The 11,543-nt window shown below is 40.8% G+C and overlaps 2 pseudogenes; one reads left to right on the top strand and one right to left on the bottom strand.

The window, feature by feature from the left end:
* The window catches only part of LOC102844705, a 12,870-nt pseudogene extending 7,172 nt beyond the window's left edge, over positions 1 to 5,698 (bottom strand).
* Positions 5,699 to 7,282: 1,584 nt separating this feature from the next.
* On the top strand, positions 7,283 to 8,059 carry LOC102844011 (annotated as a pseudogene).
* The last annotated feature ends 3,484 nt before the right edge of the window (positions 8,060 to 11,543 follow it).

The raw sequence follows: 11,543 nt of genomic DNA, 5'->3' as shown, positions 1-11,543 counted from the left end.
CTTTTACTTTTCCAAGAGGGTAGTATACTAGGGGGGAGTGTTGGGAGGGGAGAAAAGTGCAACAATGAATGAATGGAAATCCAAAGTCTCTGTAAATTTTTACTGAAATTAATAATAAATTTAAATAAGACAAAAAAAAGTTAAAAAAAACCCAAACACCAGACTGTAGTCTTTGATTTTCTTCACTAAGTGCTTCAAAAAAACTAAGTGTCTTTACTTTCTGCAAACAAGTTTGTGTGATCTGCATAATTGTTGATGAGGATGGATGGACTGGTTTCAGTGGAGCTTCTAGACTAAAACAGACTAAGATGCAGGGCTGACAGTACACTTCTGAAAGAACAGGTCTTTGAAAACCTATGTTGTTGAATTAGGAATAAAAAAGAAATTGGACTCTGGAATTACTTATGCCTCTTTCGACCCATGATCTTGTGCAAATGTGCTCGCCTTTCTGAATTTTGGTATTTTCATCTGTAAAGTGAGAGAGAGTAAAATAAATGAGCCATCTAGTTAACCAGTATTTTGGCTCTTTACCACTCTAATCGAGAGTACTGGCAGCTTAGTGGTAAGGAGTTGCACTGTCAGCATAAAGGCATAAAGTTCTAATCCACCAGCTGTTCCTCAGCAGAAAGATGGTTCCTCCTCTGTGGTTTATAATCTCTGAAAATCTGCTGGAGGGCCAGCTATGAGTTGATTCCAACATGAGTACTCAATAACAACAACCACTACCCATAACACTCACATTTTTTTTTTTTTGGCAATGTGTTAGATTGCCTGGGTTTGAGCACACTAAAAGATTTATTGGAAAAATATTTATTTGACCTATAAAACAGTAATTTAACCTAATGGTTGAATTCACTCGACTATCCAAGTTTATTTATTCTGACTGTAGCGTAGGCTAAGTAAAATTAAAGTCTCAGGTATTATAGAAACATACATTCAGTAACTATAGCAAATATTAATATATAATCAATCAATAAACTCCAGTCTAGCTATGCAGAGAATTCATTCTAACCTTTTCTTTCTACATTGTGCCAATTTACTGTGACCTGAGAGGACTTGGGTTTTGTATTCCTTTTGTGCCTGGCAATGGAAAAGTCCAGGTATTTTAGCTTGGATAGTACCGGTAGTAATTCTTGATCAGAAGTAGCTGAGGCTGCAAGAGAGAACAGTGTTCTCTCAGTGTGAAAGGAACCGTTCTTTCCCCATTTTTCAGTGTAGTCATTCAAGAGTTAGAGGTCGAACCTTCCCAGTTTGTAGGTTTTACACCAATTTTGTCATTCCATTCTAGATCAGAAGAGGGCTGGGCTAAGCTTTGCTCTATTATTCGCTATGTTGTTGTTGATTGCCTTTGAGTCAAACATGACTCATAGTGACCCTATGAACAAAAGGCCCAAAGCCCATCTACAACTATCAACATTTATCAAAGTTGATAGAGTTTCTGGAGGTATGTTGCTTAGAAAGTGGATGCCACTCCTGCTTCCAGTGTGTGCTGTGGACATTAGAAGATTGCCGTTGAGTCAAGCACGACTCATAGCGACCCTATGAACAAAAGACCTGAAGCCTTTCTATAACTATCATCATTTCTCAAAGTTCATAGAGTTTCCAGATGCATGTTGTTTAGGAAGTGGATGCTACTCCTGCTTCCAAATAGTAACCCTTATCTTCCATACCACTGGGTCAACTGTCAGCACCATGATAGATGGGTAAAAGAAGTTGTTAACAATTACAGCTTATTCAGCTCCACAATCAACACTCTTAGCATCAGCAGTCAGAAAATCAAAAGAATTGCATTGGGATAATCTGCTGTCAGGGACCTCTCCAGAGTGCTGAAAAGCAATGATGTCAGTCTAGAGACTAAGGTGTGCCTGATCTAGAGCATGTTCTTAGGATGACAGAAGAAGAATCAATGCCTTTGAGTGGTGGTGCTGGAGAAAACTCTTGAACATACCATAGACTGCCAAGAAAACAAATAAGTCAGGGGAGCTCTGGTGGCCTAGTGGTAAGGAGCTGCAACTATAATCCCGAGGCGCATGGTTCAAATCCACCAGATGCTCTGCTGGGGAAGGAGGGACAATCTCCTCCTGTACCAGTCAGATCTGATTTGACGGTACACGCACAGAAAAATAATAAAATAAAATAAAAATTAAATAATAAAAAAAAAAAGAAAACAAATAAGTCTATCTTGGAGAGGGTAAAACCAAGTTTCTCTTTAGAGGCTAGGATTTTGAAGCTCCATCTCACATACTTTGGGCACGTGGCCAGGAGGGATCAGTCCTTGGAGAAGGACATCATGCTTGGAAGGGTGGAGGGACAGCACAGGAGAGGAAGACCCGGATGAGATGGATTGACACAGTAACTGGGGCAATGGGGGTTGGCTCAGGACAGGGAAGGCATCAGAGCTTCTGTACACAGGGTCACTATGGGTTGCAGGCGACTCAATGACACATAACAACAACAACAACATAATGTTGTTATGTGCCATTGGGTTGTAACGGACTCACAGTTGACCCTCCAGTGGCTTTTTAGAGACTGTAAATTGCATGAGAGGAGACTGCCCATCTTTCTTCTGAGGAGCACCTGGTGGATTTAAACTGTGTTCCTTTAGGATGGCAGTGCAATTCCTTAACAATCTAGACTACCAGAGCTCCCTATATATACAAAATTGTTATATGTAATCAACATAGTCATCTGCGACTCACAGTGACCCTTTGCACAATAGCTCTAAACCCTGCCCTGTCCTGAGGCAATCTTACTGTCTCTGACACACCTGCCCCCATTGCCATTGTTATTTGGCTCCTTACATTTTCCTGACTAAAGAAGCTGCTGATGTGTTAAATCAACTTTTTCTTTGATGTCTTCCTGCAGTATAATCTCATCCTAATACCAGCAAATAAATTCCACTTCTTGGATGATTTCCATTACCTTGCCTTAGTGTCACAAAAGTTAATCAGTGGAAGGAAAGATAATCCACAGGGGAGTATATTTGTTTGTAGGGAAAAAAGTATCACTGGTTATCTATACAAAGTTCAGGTTTTTGTACCACATTCAAACCTCACTGGCAAATTAACCTTCATTCTTAACTGCTTTCAATCAAATATGCCACAATCCTCTGGCTCCAGTTGAATGTCTGGCTCCAGTCCAATATATCTGCAGGTTACACATTCTTCTGAGGTCTCCACCCTACTGGGGAGAGGCCAATAGTGACATCTTCCAACATTCAGATCAGTGTTATACAGCCTCCTCTCCTTCACCTAAGGCACTTATTTTGTTTTGTTTTCCTGGAAAACTTGCACCAGTCTATACTGAATCCAAGGATTCTTTTCCCAAGCAATGTCTCAAATAATTCTAACTGTACCTTACCCCTTCAACACAGCTTGAAGGCTATGCCTTTGAAAAAGAAAAAAATGAGGAAAATGGACTAAATCTAAAACAAATATGGGGTCAGTACTGTGAGTAAAGCAGAGAAATGGATGAAGTAAACACCTTGGAGGAAACAGGTTTTTTCTTTCTTGCATAAACTCCATTTAACCTTAAACTTGATAGTTTCTCTTTTCCACAAAATCCCATAGTCCCTGTAAAATAGCACCCCAGAATGAAGGCTACTTATCCAATTTTGCTTGTTTTCTTTGACATACTCCACCAAGTCAGTTTGCAAATCTGGTTTATTGTACTTGTATGTTTCAAACTTATTAGACAGTCTATAGAACCTAGATCTTAGGGTTCTCCTGCCTGCTATAGGTAGCTAGCTGTGTTCCTCTATTGTTCATATGGTTTTTGAAAGCTGGTTATTTCACAAGTGATGGCCAATTCTACTTTCTAGTCTGCCATAATCAGAAAGCTCCACTGAAACTCCACCATGACACTGCATTTGAAACTTTGGTGGTATTTGAAACTTTTAGCATACAGCAATCTTCAGGTCATCTCTGGACAGCAGACTGAAAGACAAGAGCTGTACTCATAATAGCAAATGATGGACAAGCATGCATATACATATCTAAGCTATAAAACAAGCAGCAATATGCATATCACTTCTTTATTACAATAAACTGTATAGATCACAACAAATTAGGGCATACATTGAGAATAATGGGAATCCCAGAACACTTTATTGTACTTATGTGAAACCTAGACCAAGAAACTGCTTTCCAAACAGAGCAAGGGAATACTGCGTGGTTTAAAGGTAAAAAAATGTGTACATCAATCAAGGCTGTATCTTTTCTGTAGCTGTCCCATCTGTATGCTGAACAAATCATTTGGGAAGCTGGAGTCTGTGAAGAAGAATGTGGCATCAGGGTCAGAAAAGGACTTATCAAAAACTTGTGTTTTGTAGATGACATAAGCTTGCTCACTGAAAGTGAAGAATACCTGAAGCACTTGGTGTAGAAGATCAGACTACAGCCTTTGCTATGAATTATATCTCAACATCAAGAAAACAAAAACTCTCACCACTAGGCCAGTAGGCAACTATCAAGATAGATGGAGAAAGGATTGAAATTGTCAATGATTTCTTCTTACTTGGATCCAAAATCAACGCCATTAGGACCAACATTCAAGAAATCAAAAGATGTATCACATCGGGAAAATCTGCTATCCAAAGTTCTAAGGAGGAATAATATCAGTTTAAAGACTAAGGTGTGCTTGATCCAAACCATGGTCTTTTCAATTACTTATTCAACATCTGAAAGCTAGACAGTGAATAAGGATGACAGAAGAATTGATGCCTTTAAATTATGATGAGGACTGAATATCCCATGGACTGCCAAAAGGACAGGCAAATATGTCTTGGAGGAATTGCATCAAGGATGATGAAACTTCATCTCACATGCTTTGGCCATGTTGTAAGAAGGGGCCTGTCCTGGAAAATGACAGCTTGCTTGATAAGGTCATTGAAATAGAGGAAGACCTAAAACAAGATGGACTGACATGGTAACTGCAACAGGGAGCTCTAGTTTATTGGGGATGATGACGCTGGTACAGGACAGAGCAGAGTACCAATCTACTATTAGGGTTGCTGTGGGCTGTGGTAGACTTGAGGGCATCTAACAACAGCATAGGTTTTTATATTAGCTCTCATAAGCTATTTAGTTGGGTTATTCTTGATCTTTCTTTTATATGGGATATTGGCCAATTACTGTTTTTTAGATACCATCAAGTTGAGTATGACCCATAACGACCCTGTCCTATCCTGTGCCATCCTCACAATTTCTGACACACTTGACACCATTGCTGCAGTCACTGCATCAATTCATCTGGTTGAGGGTCTTCCTTTCTTTTGCTAACCCTCCACCTTTCCAAGCACAATGTTCCTCTCCAAGGAATACCCTCTCTTAGCAACATGTCTGAAGTATGTGAGGCGAAGCTTTATCATCTTTGCCTCCTAGGAGTACATATTTTCTTTCTCCAAGACAACTTTTCTTTCTTGATTTTTCTATGTCTAAGCATAGTAGAATTTGAAGTGAGAACTTAAATGTCTTGTATCTAGTCTTCTTTGCTTCTGTATTATTCTGTTTCTTTTTTATAGATGTAAGACATGGCACACCATTTCTAGGATATTAGGAATTGTGAAAAGCATTATGAAAAGTCACCAACTTGGTTGCTTATGGCAGAGAGGGCTGTTTTTACTACAACTCACAGGAACCCTGTGAATGCAGTTCTGAGCGCTGGCCCTGTCCTGCACCATCCTCAGGATCTCTAACATGCTCAAGCCTCTTGTGTAGTCACTGTGTCAGTTCAGCTTGTTGAGACTTTCCCCCTTTCATTGACTCTTTAACTTTCTGGCTTGATTTTTTTTTTTACCTCCAAGGACAGGCCTCTCTTGACAGCATGTCCAGACTGAGACAGTTTCACACCATCCTTAGCCCCAAGGAGTACTCTGGTTTCACTTCCTCCAAGATGAATTTGTTTGTTCTTTTAGCAGTCCATAGTATTTTCAGTACTCATCTCCAGCACCACAGTTGAAAAGCATAGATTCTTCGTAGGCCTTCATTATTCACTGTCCAACTTTCAGATGCGTAGGAAGCAATTACCCATGACATGGCTTGGGTCAGGCACACCTTGATCTTTACACTGACATCCTTGTTCTTTATCACTTTAAGAAGATCCTAACAGCAGTGCAACACGTACTTTTTTGAGTGCTGCTACCATCAGTGTTGATTGTGGGTCTAAATGAAATTAAATGTTTGAGAACTTCAGTCTTTTCTTCATCTTTCATGATGTTGCCTATTGCGCCAGTGCTGACAATTTGTGTTTTTTTATGTTGAATGGTAGTTGGGGAGTATATTCTTGGTGATATAAATAAGGCTAGAGATCACATGATAGAATTTTTATTCATGGAAAATACGTTTTTGTGAAACATAAATGGTGACTATATACATGGATCTCACCTGGGGGACTTCACAGGAATCAGATTGACTACATCTCTGGAAAGAAACATTGGAGAAGATGACTATCAGCAGTCAAAACAAGGCCAGGGGCTGACTGTGAAACAGACCGTCAACTACTCATAGGTAAGTTCAAATGAAGGTGCCGAGCGAAAGAGTGAATTAGAATTAGATTGTTGTGTACCTTCGTTGGAACCTATCCATAGCTGAACCTCCGGTGGATTTTCAGAGGCAATAAATTGCATGGGAGGAGATTGCCCATCTTCCTCCGCAGAGCAGCTGGTGGATTTGAACCATGTACCCTTGGGTTGCTGGCACAACTTCTTACCACTAGGCCATCGGAGCTGCCTAATGATGGCCACTAGGTCATCACTCAGATTGAATGAGGAATGATCTCTAAAACATCATCAGTGTCTTCCAATTATGTAGTTTAGTTTGCCTAATCTTAGCAAGGTTTTTTTTACTATAACTAAGATGTCAATTTTTTTGAAAGGTTTGTTATAGATCAGCAGATCTGGGTTTTGTGATAGACAGCTTAGGAAACAGTAAATTAATTACACTGGAGTTAATATCTATTGTTCATCAAGCACTTAATACCTTCCTAAAACTCTATATGCATTGTTTTATTTCACTTCACTCTGACTTAGGAAGCAGGTACTATTTAGTTCCTCTATTTGTCCAATGAGAAAAGTAAGGTTCAGATGCATAAGATAAGGTAATTTCTCCAGCAGTACTCTGCTTGTGAGTAACAGACCTGGGACCAGAATGGAGGTCTGATTCCAAAGACTAATGAAACAGGCTTTATCTCCTTTTGCAGATTACTTAATTAAAGATGTTGTGTAACTTGATCTGAAGTCACAAAAATAATAACAGTAGCTTTTCGGCTTCTGTCCGTTTCGGCCATGGTTGGGATCCTGCGAGGGGGTCTCCTGCCCCAGACGGGCCGGCTCCCCACCTGCCAGACTGTACGTCATGGCTCCAAGGCCGTTACCCGGCACCACCGGGTGATGCACTTTCAGCGGCAGAAGCTGATGGCTTTGACTGAGTATGTACCCCTAAAACCAGCCATCAACCCAAGATGTCTGCCACGTCCTCCCAAGCCTCCCCAACAGGAGACAGGTCTCATCAGGCTTCTCCCGTGGGAGATAGCAGCTGTTTTCCAAGATAACCGAATGATAGCTGTCTGCCAGAATGTGGCTCTGAGTGCAGAGGACAAGCTCCATTTAAGGCACCGGCTGCGCAAACAGAAGATCTTGATGAAGGTCTTCCCCAACCAGGTCATGAAGCTCTTCTTGGAAGAGTCCAAGTACAGAAACCTGCTGCCCCTTTTTGTAGGGCACAACCTACTGCTGGTCAGTGAAGAGCCCAAGGTCAAGGAGTTGGTACGAATCTTGAAGAGTATGCCTTTCCTGCCACTACTAGGTGGCTGCGTTGACGACACTATCCTCAGCAAGCAGGGCTTCATCAACTACTCCAAACTTCCTAGCCTAGACCTAGTGCAAGGTCAGCTAGTTGGAGGACTCAGCTTCCTAATGGCCCAGACCCACTCCCTGCTTCAACACCAGCCCCTCCAGTTGACCACCCTGTTGGATCAGTACATCAGACAGCAGCATGAAGAGGACTCTGTCAAGCCAGCCAATGAGAAGGTGGATCCTCCTGAATCTATTCCAGACTCATAGCCTGTTAAACCCAGCCCTGCCCATAAATATACTCTGACTCTATTGGTTGTGTTTCTTTCGTTGGAGATGTGGAAGAATTTGGGTTGGAAAGTAACATTTATTACCTGGTTTCCACTGACAAAAGCATAAGGATTCCACTTCACTAGAGTAACAGAAATTATTATTCTTACTCTATTTGTCTTTGGTTTTTCCAATTTCAGGTGTGATAGAAACAAAGGCCATTTTAATTCTCGGTCCAAGGCAGAGAAACTGAGGAAGTGATACTACTCTCTGCTTTCTTTCTTTTTTTCTTTTCTCTTCTTGTATGTACTGTTGAATCAGATCCAACTGGCACATGAGGAGATTATCCCTCCTTCTCCAGCAGAGCATCTGGTGGATTCAAACCATGTGCCTTCGGGATTCCAGTGCAGCTTCTTGTCACTAGACCACCAGAGCTCCTTACTCTGCTTTCTTGTGTCCACCACCACAGCTCAGTTGAGCAAATGTACTAAAATCCTGCTGTGTATCTAGCTTTGCACCAAGCACCTTAGTTCCTTAATTCTTGACCATGTATTATCACTGTTTCATAGAGGAAAATAGTAAAGGGTCAGAGACATTAATAAAGTATTTAAGAAGTTAGTAGTGTGCACAGGCCTTGTAGTTAGCAAGTGGCAGAAAAGGCACTTGAACCAGCCTATCTGCCTCTGAAGGCCACACCCTGAATTTCTATACCAGAGTATTTTCTCAAATACCAAAAGTTGTTTCTATGTATGCTGAGAAGTTAATTCTCCACACTGAAATATTTCAGGAAGTACCATATGAGCAAGAGCCAATGGTAATGAAGGAAGTAGTTCAAGCCTCACTGAAAACATTGGCAAAATATAAGGCCCTAGGAATTGATGCAATACCAGTCAACATGTTTCAAATGGCAGATACAGCCTTGGACATGCCCTCCAAGTTATGCCGGGAAATTTGGACAGCCGTCTAACTGGAAGAGATCCATACTCCCATTCTTGAGAGATGGTCCAATGTGGAAATAATTGAGCAATATTACTATCTCACGCAAACAAAATACTGCTAAAGGTAAAAAAACAACAGTATATAGAGAACTGCCAGAAGGTCAAGCTGGATTTAGAAGAGGCTGTGACATCAGGAATTTCACTACTGATCTCAGATGGATCCTGGGTGAAAGCAAAGAATACCAGAAGACTTGTCTATTTGGGCTTTTATTTACTGTGCAAAGACATTTAACTATGTAGATCATAACAAATTATGGCTAACATTGAGAAGAATGGGAGTCCCAGAACAACTAATTGTTCACGTGAGGAACATACCTAGGCCAAGAGGCTATTGTGCAAACAGAGCAAAGGAACTGAATGGTTTAAAATTAGGGAAGGTGTGTGTCAGAGTTGTATCCTTTCTCCATACCTATTCAATCCATATACTGAGAAAATTATTCTTGAAACTGAATTATAAGAATGTGGAGGAAACAATTCTGTTACAAGGATTGGAGGAAGACTCAATAATTTTCATTGTACTGATCACACAGCCTTGTTTGCTGAAAATGAGGTGGACTTCAAGTGCTTGTTGCAGAAGTAAAAGCCTTCAATATGGATTGCATGTCAATGAAAAAAAAATCCTCACCACTGGATCTATAGGCAACATCATGATGGGTGGAAAAACGAAACTGTCAATGACTTCGTTTTACTTGGATCAATACACTTGGTACCAGCAGTCAAGAGACACATTACGGTGGGAAAGTCTGCAGTCAGGGACACACCCCAATTATAGAGGAACAATCACATTAGTTTGAGGACTAAGGTGCACCTGATTCAGACCATGACCTTTTTCAATCACTCGCTATGCTGCTGAAAGCTGGACAGTGAATATAAGGATGACAGAAAAAGAGTTGATGCCTTTGCGCTCTTGTGTTGAAGAGTGCTGAAAATCCCATTGACTACCAAAAGAAGAGAGATGGTTTGAAGAAGATAGAGCCAGAGTGCTCCAGAGGCAAAGATGTTAAAGCTTCATCTTACATACTTAGGGCATGTTGCTAGAAAAGGCTATTTCATTGGAAAGGGACATCATGCTTGGGAAGGTGGTGGGATCACGAAAAAGAGGAAGACCCTCAGTCAGGTGGATTGACACAGTGACTGCAGCAATGGGTTCAAGAGTGTCAGATTGTGTGGATGGCACAGGATAGGACACACAGATCTGTTGTTCATCGGTCACTAAGAGTTGTACCTAAAAACAATAAAGCATACTATGTTGTTAGGAAAAAAAAATAGTAACAGTAGTGTGTGGTTTTGAACTCGTCTGTCTTTCTCTAAAGTCCATGGTTTTAAGTATTTTAAATCCAAGTACTACTAAGCATTAAATAATGCAGCAAGAGAGCATAGCACATTAAAAATACAATAAAAATTAAGTTAGACTGTTGTTGTTACGTGCCGTCAAGTCACCTGCAATTCATAATGACCCTACGTACATAGTGACCCTGCTCTAGCCTTTTGCCAATTTTATTGTCTCTGACACACCTACCCTCATTACCCCAATCACTGAATCGATCCATCTCATCGAGGGTCTTCCTCTCTTGTGCTGCCCTTCCTCCTTCTCATAAATCAGATCTTCAAGAGTGATATTTCTGTACCACATTGTTAGACTAAAGGGAGGAAGGGTAACTTGGCATATAATGAATGAGAATCTCTGGGGGCAGAAAAGGGGACTTTTTCTTAGAGATGGTGGTATTGCTCAGAGATGTCTATCTACTTTTTTTTTTAACTGCACTAGGCTGCTACGTTTCCAATCTCAGTTGCAATTCCCAAGCGAGTCTGCTCCCACCCTTCCTGTGTCCCTTGAGCTGAGCAGGCACTTCCTGTCCTATTGGAAATGAAAGTTAAGAGACTGGGGGTGGGGTATATGTGTGTATTTACTCTGCAGAATGTTAGCACTGTCAGTTCCATTATCATGGCAAAAAGGTACCAGAAAAGCTAGAATCGAAACTCGGACTTTGTTTTCTCGACAGTTTGGGCTTAGTATCTAGGGTAGGTAAAGTTAGTCAGTCATTGCGGTGGTGGAGTTGGAACTGACTCATAGCTGACCCACCAGCAAGTACTTCGAGGCTGTAAATCACACCGCAGGTAAGGTTACTTTATTTCTTAAGAAAATAACTCTGATGGCAGCAAGATGGCCTCCATGAAGGGATGTGGAAGGCTTTGATTCTACAGTCCTGCTCTGCTTGGATTGGTGGGGGTTGCTGGCTATAGTTCTCACATTCTTGGTTTTCTTCAAGTTCCTTCACTTGTTGAGGCTGTTTCTACAAGGACATTCTTCTGAACGATTAGAGGTGAGTGGTTTCAATTGTGTTATATATTCTTGACTCCTTAGTTAGTTATGTTCTTCTTTCTTAAGGATTCTTAGGATTTTTTTTTTTCTTCTCTGTTAATTTCATGCTTTTTTAAATAGTTCTTTCTCTCTTTAGCTCAGAGACACCTTGAAGCAAACCTCC

This window comes from Elephantulus edwardii, unplaced genomic scaffold (genome assembly GCF_000299155.1).
Source record: "Elephantulus edwardii isolate Elephantulus edwardi_28Jun2011 unplaced genomic scaffold, EleEdw1.0 scaffold00212, whole genome shotgun sequence".
NCBI lineage: Eukaryota > Metazoa > Chordata > Mammalia > Macroscelidea > Macroscelididae > Elephantulus > Elephantulus edwardii.
This window is presented reverse-complemented; position numbering and strand designations above follow the sequence as displayed.